Source organism: Polistes dominula, unplaced genomic scaffold (genome assembly GCF_049000335.1).
Source record: "Polistes dominula isolate Pdom_NZ unplaced genomic scaffold, Pdom_raw_medaka contig_10, whole genome shotgun sequence".
Taxonomy (NCBI): Eukaryota; Metazoa; Arthropoda; class Insecta; order Hymenoptera; family Vespidae; genus Polistes; species Polistes dominula.
The window spans coordinates 1-12,029 of record NW_028301136.1 but is presented as its reverse complement, the minus strand read 5'-3'; positions in this window follow the sequence as shown (position 1 = coordinate 12,029).

Below are 12,029 nucleotides of genomic sequence, written 5' to 3'. Positions count from 1 at the left end.
AAATAAATATATATATATTATAATATATTATATACCGGGTGATTCTTGGAACGGAGGCAGGTAATAACTTTTTTTAAGTAACAATAGAAAAAAATCATAAAAGAAAAAGTTATATGGCACAACAAATGTCAACTTTCTATGACTCTACTTTATTTGAAAATGCATTGATGCATCCGCTAAATGCAGTTGCATTTTTTTTTTTAAAGAATTTTATATTTTTTTTACACTATACGATTTTTTTTTATTCTGCGTTAAAAAGTATTTAGTGAAGTTCATTGAAATATCAATAGTTTACGAGATATTAAATGTTTTATATCAGAAATGTATTTTATTACAATAAATGTTCGAATGTTTTTCCATTTCATTCTAAACAATTAGATGCGCACATTCTATTGCGCTTTTTTACATTATTCATTACATTTTTTAATTGATTTGAATTGATATTGGAACAGTACATTGTTATATTCTCCTTATATAACTTCAAATATCTTTCAAACTATTGACATTTCAATGACCTTCATTTAATACTTTTTAACGCAGAATAAAAAAAGAATCGAATAGTGTAAAAAAAATATAAAGTTCCATTTTAAAAAAAAAGGGCAACTAGCGAGTGCATCGATGCATTTTCAAAAAAAGTAAGTTCATAGAAAGTTGACATTTGTTGTGCCATATAACTTTTTCCTTTATGATTTTTTTCTATTGTTACTTAAAAAAAAGGTATTACCCGTCCCCGTTACAAGAATCACCCTGTATGTACTTACTGTATAATTTATACCAGTGGTTCCCAAACTTTTTTGTCCTATCGCCCCCTTTCCAGAAAAAAATATTACTTATCGCCTCCCCCCTGAAAATTAATTTTTTGGTTTTCCGTTTTTTTTGTAGTAACTCAAAAAAGAAAATTCAAAAATTCATCGTCCTCCTTTCCTCTCTGCAAATGCGCCTGTAGCCATCATCATCGCCCCCCTGACTCTCTTCATCGCATCGCCCACTTTGGGAACTACTGATTTATACTATACCATACTATACTGTATTATTTATATATAAGGTAAATCCAATTATTAATTATTAGACGAATTTTTTTTTTTTATAATATTTCTAATTATATATTTCTATTACGATAAAATAAATATATCAATTTAACAGTTTAGTAATTTTTAAAATAGGTTTATTATTTAATTGCAATTTAATTTCAAATTAAAAATTTAGAAATATTTTGTTGTGTTTGTGTGTTGGATATCTTAAAACTTTTCTCGTAAAACATATCTATCTTTCGTACGACGACATTAAAGATTTGTTCTTTGTTTGCTAAGGTTTCTCCGAATCTGTCGGCTATTTGATATATTTATAGGTTATATCAATATTTTCCCCCAGAGTTTATATATTAGAATACATACAGTTGGTATAAAAAGTATTCCTACACCAATCAATTTGAAATAAAAGTTTGTAAAATTGTCGTTTATTAACTAATTTTTTACAGACAATGAATTTGTACATATTCTTGAGAGTTTCTCCAGTAGATATTATGAATTAAAAATTTAAAAAAAAAAATAAAAGTATTGACAAGGAAAACGAAAAAATCGGCAGAGACATACAAGCAATAAGTATTCGTACAGTTCTTATTTCGAATTATTTACAAAATAGTTTTTATATAAACCATAATGTAAACACAAAGAAGAAAAAAAAATATTATCCAAAAATGTTAAATTAAATTTGACTTTTTTACCATTCATTATAAAGCTATTTCATTAATAAGAAAAATAGTATAAAAAAAGAAAAAAAGTGTTAACAGCACACAGTGTTCCCAAGCGGTCACCCATCCAAGTACTAACCGCGCCCAGTGATGCGTAACTTAAGTGATCGGACGAGAATTTGTGTTTTTTTTTTTTTTTTTTTAATTGATGTTTATTTTCTCTTTTATAAAAATACATTCTTCTTTTACATATATGGTGTTTGAAAATACATCACAAAAATATACCATAAATCTTACTGTCTATATTTATTAACTTAGTCTAGTGAACGCGTTAATAAACTAATTTTATTTATTATTCCAGTAACATATTACTAAAACTAGTATAAATTTTCAGTCAATTATTTTGATTATCACTTTTATGTTTCCAAGTTTTGGAGAAAAAACAGAGATCCTGTTTACGAATAAACTATCCCTCTGCAAAAAACCTGTTCTAACCGTTACTTTATATTAATTTTTTAAATATTACCTTTTGCTCACTATTTAGCTTATTTTAGATATGAATTATTTAATAAAAAAGGATAAATATAAATATAATTATACAGTATAGTGAACTCTTAACAAGAATCTTAAAAACCTACTATTTACATATGTACAAGAATACTAATGCTTAATATCACAACTTTTGTGGTTTAGAGAAACTGAGTCTATTACTTCTTTCTATCCCTTATTACTAAGTCATATCTTTTTTTTAATTCTTGTATAGAGTTATCCTCATTACTAATCCACCAATATTTTTTAGATAATCTTGAGAAGTCCATAATATCTTTCTTTGGTAATGCTGTCGAGTATCTAAGATTAACTACTTGCTTATTTCTTATTCTGTCTTTATAAGTAATTTTTTTATTGGCTTTATTTCTAAAAATGTGGTATATTATTGGTACATTGTTTTGGTTTTATATTAATCCATCCTGGTCCATTGTTATAAAAGCTTCAGGGGGAATAAGTCCTGATTCAAACGATCTTTCATGATATTGTCTATTCGGGTATACACTTGATCTTATTAGATTATTATTATCTATATTTTTTATATTAGCAAAATAATTTCGAGTGAGCTTGATAATAAAATTATCAATTCTATTAATATTTACTTTTCTATATAGTGTACCATTGCTGATATATTTTTTATATCCTGTATCTGCGGACCTGTACAAATTATAACAAGCACGTAAACATTTTCTTTCAAATACTCTGAGTTTTTCAGCAGTTGAGTCATTAAAGTTCATCCATACAGGGCAGGCATACGTTATTATAGGTCTTATTAGAAGCTGATAACATATTTCTTTGATCTTAGGATATAGGTGTCTCGAATAAAAGATTCTGCAGTTTGCCATGAAGGTCTTTTTTGCTTTGCTAAGTTGGATGTCTATATGTTTGGTAAGTTTTATCCTTTCGTCTAAATTCATTCCCAAATATTTAACTGTATGCTTGTGCGGAATTTCTATTTCTTCTCCAGTCTCTTCATTTTCTATTTTTATTTGAAAATCTCTCCAATTTCTTGCCGATTTGGCAATTTCGCTTAAATTCCTTCGGAATAAAATTGTCTCACATTTCTGCGGGTTGGCTTTCAGTTTCCAAGTTTTATAATATTTCATTATTTGATTTACCTTAATCTCTAGTTTTTTTTGGATTTCAGATGGTTTATTCCCTGTAATATATACTATGAAATCATCAGCGAATGCTAATGCTGATGTATCTTCCTCTTCGTTCATACCATATAAATGCAATATGTCGCTATTATACACGTTGAAGAATATCGGTGCATTCACTGTTCCTTGTTGCAGACCATCCTTTATTATGAATTCTTTATCCGAGGTATGAGTCCCATCTGTGATTATAAAAGTTCTGTTATCGAACATATCCATAAGTAAGTAAATTAGTTCCCTAGGAAATTTCTTTTTTAACATTTTGTACAATAGCCCCTTAATCCAGACAGAATCGAAGGCCTTCTCGAGATCAATTAAACAGGCACCAACCATTTTCTTGCCATTGAGAGCCCAACATAAGTCTGCAAGAAACTTGTGTATGGTGTGCACTGTCGAGTGTTTATATATGAATCCAAATTGATGATCTGGTATTGTTTTATTTATTGTTGTAATGTGATTAATTGTAGTATTAATGACTATTTCAAATAATTTACTTATATTAGACATTAGGCAAATTGGTCTATAGTTGTTAACATTATTCCTTTCTTTATTGGGTTTTAAAAATGGCATTACTTTTCCCTTTTTCCAACCTACTGGATAATATGCATTATTAAGAATGTTATTAAATAATATTGCATAGCACTCTATTACATTATCAGGTAAATGTTTAATCACTATGTTAGGAATGTTATCCACTCCTGAAGATGTTTTATTATTTAATTTGCTAATTATTTTACTAAGTTGTTGTCTATTACAGAGGTATGTTAAATTCTCCTTCAAGGATTTATTTTTCGGATCGTTTGCTTTATTTTTCACTGTTGAATTCACAGATGCCATTCCACTTTTTTCTGTCTTTATTTAATTTATCATATTCTCTGTTGATTATATTGTCCAATCTGGATTCATCCTTCATTTCTTTTGATTTATAAACTCTTTCCAGGTGTGCCCCAATTAAGTCCAATTTTTGGATCGGGTCACTTACTACATAATGATCATCAGTTTGGTCGATCTCCGATGTTTTGATTTCTATTCTGTCTATAGTTTCCTGGTCTTTTTTTGATAAGAGTAGGTTGCCTATCGAGGTAGCTTGTTTACTTCTAAATTGTTTATTAAGTTTTGGGAAAAAGGAGGAGGAATCATTATGTTTAATTTTTTTTGCAGCGTTAGTCCAATACTGATTATAAGAAGCAGTGTATTCTTTTTTAATAAGTTCAGAGATTTGTTTCAATAATATGTTAGTTAAATCGATCTCAGCTCTATTTTTTTTCTGATCCCTCTTAAAGCTTCTCATAATAGATGTTAAGAATAGCGTATATAAGAGACGTTATGTCTTCTCACTCCGTCACCCCTACTCTTTACCCCTACTCCTCCTATGGGCCGCACAGTCCCTTAGTACAGGGTGCTGCTGCGTCCTGCCGGTAATCTGTATTCTGTATTCGGCCTAGCTCGAGGCTTATTCAACAGTTCTTCCTTTCCACCGTTTTTATAATAAATCTTACTTTCAATATTAACTCTGCGTTGTCTTATTTATCAGCCATACCTTAACAGGTTATGAGCCCCAGACACGCTTACACTGCGCAAGTGAACGAAAGTTAATTAGTTTAATAGTGAATTTTGAAAGACAGAAACCTAACCTAGTTATCGCCGGTTCGCACGTGTGTGTACTTGCACCAGTGTTCCATTGAGTAAGGAAAAGAAGTAAACACCTGCTAAAATCTCAGCTTCAACTACTTCAGAAGCAGCCAAAAAAAAAAAAAAAAAAAAAAAAAAAGAAAAGGAAAATATACCGACAGAAATCCACGTATCGGTACAGCGTTGGCACGAGGAGATAAGAACACGCAAAGAACAATGGAAGGTGGCAAGAACAATGAAAACGCGAACATGGGTGAGACAAAAGAGCAGGGTAGTCAAGGGCTGCTAGCTGGTCTAGGTGAAAGTAAGTACATATTCGATAACTGTGTTCATCGAAAGTGTGTTTGAAGAAATATAATAGTAAAATATATATATTAAAAAAATAAGTAAGTACATGTTCGATAACTGTTTCTTATCGAAAGTGTGCTTAGAAAATTAATAATGAAGTATATATAAAAGGAAAAAAAAAACGTAGAAAAGGTGTGCATGGCTCTGATCTCTTGTAAATCTTTGTTCTTTCTTCTCTCTCTTAAAATCGTGTTACAATTTAAAACAATTTATAAATAAAAAAAAAAAAAAAAAAATTAATTAATACATAATAGGGTTTCCGTTCAAAAAGGTGAAATTAAAAAAAAAGGGGAAGAAAAGGAAGGAAAAATATTGAAAGTTGCGTCATATAAACATTTCTAGAACAATAGATACGAATACTTAAACGTGTTCGAACTGGAAGACGCTGTTTACCTACACACGAGGGAGAGTAAGAGAGGAAGAAAGAAAGGAAAGATAAAGGATAGAGTAGGGCACATATACGTTTCAAACACACATCAAAATTATATCACACGACACAAGAGAGAGAACATAGCGCGTTTATTTATTAATATAAAAAAAAAAATAATAATAATAAATAAAAAAAAAAAGAAAAAAATAAATAAATAAATAAATTAAAATAAAATAAAAAAAAACAAAGAAAAAACAACGCCCTGGCGTGTAAACACAAGGCGATCTTGTCGTGAAAAGCATGGCAACGCACTATGTAAGAAAGAAAGAGAGAGAGAGAGAGAGAAGGGTAAAGTTGCCTGTCCTCTTCTTTCCATCTTGGGTCGTGGTGATGGAGGGAGAGAGACGCAAGTGTGCTTCTCTTCTCCGCTCTGAAGGTGGTACAGGATGTGTTGAAGAGTGAGAGAGAGAGAGAAAGATAGTCACATAGCATGGTTGCGATGTTGCCACTTCCTCTCCGAGCAACACATGGTATATTCAGTTATACAGAGCTAGCATAGCATGGTTGCGATGTTGCCGCTTCCTCTCCGAGCAACATATAGTATACTCAGGTATACAAAGCTAGCATAGCATCGTTGCGATGTTGCCGCTTCTTCTCCGAGCAACATATAGTATACTCAGGTATACAAAGCTAGCATAGCATCGTTGCGATGTTGCCGCTTCTTCTCTTAGCAACATATGGTATACTCAGGTATACAAAGACTAGCAGAGCGGGAGAATTTGAAAAGGCCGTGCAAGGCTATTCCCATTGGCTCCAACCATTAAAAAAAAAATATATATATATTAAAAAAAAAAAAAAAAAAAAAAGGAGAATAGTAAAAGCAGGCACATAGACGTGCAGCTAAATAGACACATAGTAGATGTGTGTCACTATAGTTGAAAGAGTGGAAGCAGGCACATTTTAGACATGTAGCTATATTGTTGTATAGCCGTTTAAATACAGAATAATGATAATAATAAAAGGTGGAATCGATTCACAAACATGCTTGACACTTTGTTTGAACAAAATTAAAGGGTGCACCAAATTAATTGAATACGTCTTTTTAGCGAAATTGGAACAATTAGTTGATTTGTCGAGAACCTTGCTCCAGAAAGTTGGTAGTCAAAGTCAAGTTGCATGGCTCACTGCAGAAGAACATGGCTTCTTGCTTGAAGATGATAGCGAAAACTGCTGGGCAGTAAATATGGACCAGATAAACATTGAGGAGCAAAGTTTGATTCTGTCAGTACTATCAGACGCACAAGGTAACACGGTCAGAGTGGATGTTGGTTGAAGCCAGCATGACTCAAGTAGATCGTTACAAAATGATTCGTTATTAGAGGTGTCTGACAAAGAATTAAGAGGCCCGCGAGCAACAAATGTAATAATGGAGGTCTTAAAGACAAATAGTCCAGTTGCATCAAGTAAGTCCTTAGTTTTAAATGTGTTGTAAAAAAAAAAAAAAAAAAAAAAACTTGTCCTTTTGGAATGGGATTTTACTGATGGGTGAGAAAAGTAATTATGTGTACTGCTCCCTCATGCGCCTTAAGGTACGATGTATACTTAGTCTCACGGATCAGGTAAAATCGTTATTCGAAAGCCATGGTATAATATAATAGAGTGTAAATCAAACAGAATGTTTGATTGAGATATCTAATTTTGAGCAATATTTAGTTTCTCAACAAAAGGACAGTGGAGATAGTACAACAAAGGCATTGGTAAACGCGGCTGCTCTGCACAAAACCCCGAGAGTACCTCAGATGCGGTTGACAATATAGAGGTCAACGTTATGAGGAACCGAATTAATATCTAAAGGGAAACCACTGCAACTCTTCGAGAGAAAATTGAGAGGCAAGACAAGGTATTCAAAAGGCTTACTGACAAACACAAGCAAGAATACGATGCTCTCAATAATCAAGTAGAAGGTTTGAAAATTCGGTTGGCCGAAAGTCAGAAAAGGGCTGAAGAATTTGAACAAAAGTATTTACGGTCTCAGAAGCAACTAGCCGAAATAAAGCAAACTCAGAATAAGAGCACTGTTGTTACGGTTGAAGAGCCTGCTTCGGAGTTATACGATGCAGTCTCGACAGCTCAACAGTTTTCTGTTGGAAGTAGTAGTACAGCTACTCAAAATAATTTTCATGATAGGGTTTCTGGTGCTCCGGTGAGTATTGTTCATACTCACGGAAAACCAGTGAAAATAAACGTAGTTAACCTTTGTACAGCGATTAGAAATGAGAGCTTGGAAGTACTTAATAGAGATACAATAGATAAGGTTAACTTTGCAAAGGTCCAATCCGAACTCAGGTTCAGAATCGAATAATCTTTTGAGTAATGAATCACACTCTGGTGAAACAGTGAATTCTAGTAGTCAAAACACTGCTGAGACTGGATGTCATGACAATAATGGTCGGAATTCAGCCCCGGTGATTAGTTTTCAAATGTACAATCCTGATCATAATGTGTCCCATGCATAGAAACTCTCGCCAGAATACCAAATTTGAAGACTTTCTTGATGATCTTAGATCGGAATTAAGAGCAAATGATACATTATACGTTATCGACAGCAGCATTAAGCCCGTCATGGATAAAAATGATAATGCTAGACAGTTAGACGTTTTTAGAGTAAAAGATATAATGAAAAACAGAGTCGATAAATTTTATTATAGTCAAGTGAGAAACATTGAAAGTCCGCAGGAGATCCTTGCTAAATTAAATAAATTAAAGGCACTTGAAAGCACCGTAACGACATGTTCTGTTCGCAAAAGGCTGTACACCATACAATATAATCCAAGCAAAGAAAGATTTAAAGATTTTTGTAATAGATTTGAAGAGATTGTACGAACATTTGACGACCATCCTGGATCTGAAAAAATATCAGAACTAGAGGAGAAGAGATGCATTTTACGAAGCGGTTTATAAGTCGGTACCAAGTGTGCAATGTGCAGACTTCCTCAAAAAGGAGCCAACAGGGAAATGGTTTAACTATATGCTCAATTGAAGGACTTTCTCACTAAAGAGGAGGCGACAGAAAGGCTGTCAGCCAAAAGGGCATCTAACAACCACTCCGTTGTGGACTGAGTCACGACAAAGGGAATTTATGAGCTACTGCAAAAACTGCAAAAGACCAGGACACTTGGCATCGAAATGTAGAGAAGTAAAGAGAACCAACTGCTTTGTATGTGATAAACCTGGTCACATAGCTAAACATTGTTCGTTAGCTAGATTACCAGCTCATCGACAGTAAGGTGGTTCGTCACCGAACCATAAGGGCAGCGGATATACTAGCACCCACTACCAAGGCAGATCAGGCAGATTAAGAGGTCAATTAAGTCAAAAGCGGGGAACACGAGGGTGTGGTCCTAAACCCGGAAGGTGAGCGCAAGCTTGATCTAGGTCGTCGTGGAGCAAAGAGAGGCAGGTTTAGTATTCGTGGTGGCCGTAGAAATGGCCAAGGAGGTAGTCAAGGAGCCAGCACCTCTTCAGGTGAGAGTATGGAGTGCGAGTCAAATGAAAAAGGTAATGTTCTATTTGTAGAAAAATGTCAGCAATGTCCGGATAACCTCAATTTTAATTACAGAAATAATACACTAGAACGGTTAATCGTGGACTCGGGTGCTACAGAGCATCTGGTCGAATTCCAAGTTGATTTTCAAAAATTTGAATGAATCGGACGTTAAATCGATTAAATGTGCTAATAGAAATTCTCAGGCGGACTTGCAAGCTAACGGTGTAGGTACAGTAAAATTGAACTTGCAGAATGGAGAGACGCGCGAATTGCATAATGTCATATATGCTAAAGATCTATCAGTAAATTTGCTCTCGTTAAGAAAATTAGTAGAAAAGGGTTTAGAAGTTTATTTAAATGATAAAATGATTGATATTTACGACTCAAAGACTTGTGAGTCGTTTATGACAGGGATATATAACAAACCTTTCTGGGAAATTGAATTCAAGTCTGATAATTGTAATAGTGACGGGATAGGCTATAATGAGAATAGATACTGTCAAAAGGCTTTTTTGACAGATGGTGACAATGGAAGCTCTCATGAACATAAGTATTTTACGAGAAGTTCTACTCGACTTCAGAATGCTGAACAAATTGAAAAGGAATCAGAATTGAAAATGGAAATTGGAAAGGTGAACCCTCCTGAAACTAGTGAGGCTCCTTTAATTACTGATGAAAATACAGAAAAACGTTTGATCTCGGACGTTGCAAGCTCTTCTGTAGAAAAGGTACAGGAAAGCTCAGCAGCTGAAAATATAGCTGAGCTAAATAGACCAGACATCTTCAATTCAGTTAGGGATAGAATTATTCATAATGTTGACGAGATTCCTGAAATAGAATTATCGCAAGATGAAATTATGTCCTTGGAAGATTCTAACGTGAAAATGAATAAAGCTTTGTTGTGGCATGTACGACTTGGACATCCGTCGAGTAACTATCTTAGAAATTTGCAGAAACAATATCCTCACTTGAAAGATATCAAATCTGCCGAATTTAACGAGATCGTGGATAATTGTGAAGTATGTAAAATAGCCAAAATTAAACGATTGCCATTTAAAACTGTTAGACAGAGAGCTTCCAGACCGTTGGAAACAATACATAGCGATATTATGGGACCGATAAGCCCAGCTTCTTATCCCAAAGGTTACAGATTCATAGTTGTAGTAATTGATGATTATTCTCGTTTAGCAATGTCTTATCTAATCAAAAATAAAAGTGAAGCGGGATCTTGCATTGAGTCTTTTGTAAAATCTGCCAGAAATATACTTGGTCGAGATGATAAGGTCTGTCGTTTACGATGTGACCAGGGACTAGAATATATAGGAGGTTATACAAAAGAAGTTTTAGAAAAATTAGGAGCAGAACTCGTACCCGCTAGTCCTGATACGCCCGCACATAACGGAGTAGCAGAACGTTATAATCAAACCATAACAAATAAGATCAGATCGTACATGTATGACTCGAGATTACCGGAAAACATGTGGGATTTAGGAGTAAGCGCAGCAGCGTACGCGTATAATCGAACACCACATGCTAGCAATAATATGGAATCTCCGTTACATAAATTTGCACCCAATTATAGATATGATATCAATCAAATAAAACGGTTTGGATGTTTTGCCTATATTAAAGTCCAACGAAAAACGGGACCTAAGTTTAGGTACATTGGTAGAAGAGTAATTTTAATAGGTTATATTCGAACAGGTTATTTATTTATAAAGCCAGAAGATGGTAAATTTTATGAAGTAGGGATGCTAGGTTTAATGAAAGAATTGTTTACGGTGATAGATATAATGTAAAAGGTATTAAAAATTGGCAGAATGAAAACGGTGGGATAAACAAAGAAACCTGGTTAGTCGAATTTGATAAAGAAAACTTAGAAGGAAACGCCGAGACCTTAGATTCGGAGGGAGCGCCTCCGCGAATTAAAAGAAAAAGAGGTCGCCCTAAAAAGCAAGCTGATAATGCGCCTGAACATGCTGAGACGACTGTTGGTCCTCTCCCCATGGATGACGTATCAGCGAATTTTGTTTATGCCTTTGATAATACTTTAGAATATAAAGTAGATGAAAGAACAAGATTAAAAATTGATGAAAAATGTCACGCACTACTGGCTGAAATCAACAAAGATCCAAAGACCTATAAAGAGGCTGTTAATGGTCCAGAGAGAGAACACTGGATAAAAGCAGTTGCAGCTGAATTAAAGTCTATGGGTTTACGTAAAGTCTGGACAATAGTAGAGAGACCAGGATGTAGTAAGAATGGAACACCGCCTAATATTATAGATTCAAGGTGGGTATTCAAAACCAAGGTTGATGAAAAAGGTGAGAAGCTTTACAAGGCGAGACTCGTTATACAAGGTTTTAAAGATCGAAACGAGTACGATTTGAAAGAAACCTATGCACCTGTTTCTCGATTGTCACTGGTCAGAGCGTTGTTTGCAATAACAAATGCTTACGACCTTGATATGTGTCAATTGGACGTTAACACAGCCTTCTTGTATGGTGAGTTGGATCAATTAATTTATATGGAAATTCCGGAAGGACTTCTTCCTGAAGATCAAAGACCAAAGGATCAAGTTTGCAAGCTTGAAAGATCGTTGTATGGCTTGAAAGTAAGTCCGAAGAAATGGAATGAAAAATTCACTGAAGTTGCACTTAAAATAGGACTTGAGAAAAACTTAGTTGATCCATGCTTGTTCACCTGGAGAGAGGGTAGTGATTTTGTACATTTGCTTGT